Genomic DNA, 2,438 nt, shown 5'->3' with positions numbered 1-2,438 from the left:
CTTCTGCGATGCTCCCAGGTGCCGCCCCGGGTGCCGCCCTCTGGCCGCCCACTTACCGGGTGCGCAGCGCTGCGCTCTTTCACAGCTCCTTTAGAACTGCCGCGGGTGGTGCTGGCTCCGCCCCTGCCGCGTCAGCAGCCCTGCCCCCAGGCTGCCGGTTTTGACACAAACACGAGGGCGAGCTTGTCGCTTTCTCCGGCTTTGAAAAGCCCCAAAAGAGCCCCTTGCCGGCCCTTTTCGCCTCCGATCCCCTTCCCCAGTGCGGACTTACCTACACTGGAGCTGGTCTCCTCGGCGAGAGTACGGTCCCTAAAATTTTGGTTTTGTTAGGAAATCAATTTCAGAAGCACCTGTAGTTAAGTGGGTTTATTTCTTAAACAAGCAATCAAGCTGACCATCATCAATCTGAAAGCAGCTCCATGAAATGGGCATGCATTAAATGATCTGTAAGCCTCCTACACCCAGTCAATCCTTTACCTGCAAGTTCTGTGTGCATCTTGAAGCTTAGGTGAAAACACTGTTGTAAAATGTTGTTGTTAATAAATTGTTCTACTTTGAATGTTTGAGTTAACAGGCATGCTGGCAGGTTTTCTGACAAAGTCAAAATCAGCCTTGCTAAAATCCTGTCTAATCCAACAACTGTCTTCAGAAGTGACCAGCATGGGATAGTGCTATAGAAGCAGACCTCAGAGCAAGCAGGGGTTGCAGTTCTGCAGAACACAAACCCACCTTCCCAGCAATGTGTGACTTGGAGACCTTGGAGGTAACAGCATTATCCACACATCTTGTAAACCTCAGTGGAGCTTTCTTCTAAGAATTTGTCCAGTTTTGAACTCATGTAAAAACCACATGCACAACAGCATCACACAGCTCCATGCGGTGTGTTTGTACTCCAGTGTGGTAAGTATTTGCAGAGGTGTGCATGCTCTTCTCAGAAGAGGAGAAGAAAGGTAAGACACTGAAGAAGTTCCAGGTGGAAGCTTGATTTTCACAGCAGAGTCTTTGCACCTTGCCCAAAGTAGCCTAAATCTGTTAAAAAAATCTCAGAATGCTGTTTCAGATGGTGCATGGTATAGATGAGCTTGGTGAATACTTAATGATTCTCCCTGTACTGTGGTGCGTTTAACTGCAACTTACCAGCAAAAAGCATTCTCAGTTGTAGACGACTTTGATACAACTTTGCAACCCGTGACGGGGAGTTACTGTCCAAGCCCTGGCACTTGCTACACTGGGGTAGTGCCAATGCTCAGACAAACGTACTAGTGAAAGGACCAGAGTGGACGGTGGAAGTAGTGGGGTGGCAGCCTCGCAGTCTGCGACATTTAGATGTAAAGGGCAGGAGGTTTTACTTCATTCTGCACAGGAGTACACGTACCAGACTTTTGCAGCCAAAATAATTAAAAAATCAGCTTGGATTCCACCATGCAATTAAGCCTTTAACCCTCTCACGTTCGTCAGACGTGGAAAACAAGCTGCAAGGGTATCAATGAGGAGATTTGATTTCAGACCTTTTTTGGGACTAAGATGTAGAGATGTTTTGTGCCTCAAGCTGTTACCTAATACTTCGGAAGTTCCTGTTAATTATAAATAAAACTATGTCAATACAGTCTGTATCTTCTGCTGTTTCCCTGATCAGCAATACGATCCTCAAATCTCCAGATGAATGCAAGTTTTCTAGATGGTGTACTGGGCAGTATGTTAAGAATATCCCAACTTCTACTTTATTGCAAATATTAAGTGTAAGTGGAAATCAGAGGCTGCATGCACACCATCAGATTGGGTCAGATCCCATTTTGCTCTGGATCCAACTGCAGGGAAGAGCTGCAGCAGCATGCTGAGTAGTGTTGCACGGAAATACTAAATCCCCAAGAAGCAGAACAAACCGTCAACATTCCTCCCACTTGAGAAGGCAGTGGGACATGTTGGAGTGGGTTTGCGTGACTCCTTCCAGTGCAGTTCTAAGCAACATTCTTGAAAGTAAAAAGCTGGATTGCTGTGATGAATTGCTGCTTTGCTTTTCAGTGCTGAAGCTATTGGAAAGCCCTGGCAGGGTGCAGCCTGCCTGCTGTCAAGGTGGCAGGAGGTGCTGTGGATTCCTTGGCTGTTTTAAAAAGCTGGACTTTTCTGAGAAGGGCCCTTGTGACCCTGCTTAGTCTTTCAGACTATTCAGCGCTGGGAGAGGTGCAGCTGTGGAGTGGTTCAGGCAGACTTGGGACACCACCTTGCCTGTGTTGCTGTTCCTGGGCATGTCCCACAGGTAGGATGTATGTGGCTGCTTCCCAAGTCCCTTAATGGGCAGATTCTGAACCTTTGGCCCTGTCGACAGGAAGAAGGCCCAATAGGAGCCAGGGGAAAACATGACCTGGCCCCTGTGACTCAAAGAAAAGTGCTTTAACCAGCAAAGGTTTTCTTTGTGACAGTCCTGAAAACGGCAGTGA

The sequence above is a fragment of the Charadrius vociferus genome, unplaced genomic scaffold (assembly GCF_000708025.1).
Source record: "Charadrius vociferus isolate BGI_N301 unplaced genomic scaffold, ASM70802v2 scaffold415, whole genome shotgun sequence".
Classification (NCBI taxonomy): Eukaryota; Metazoa; Chordata; class Aves; order Charadriiformes; family Charadriidae; genus Charadrius; species Charadrius vociferus.
Note: the sequence above shows the minus strand (reverse complement) of the source record.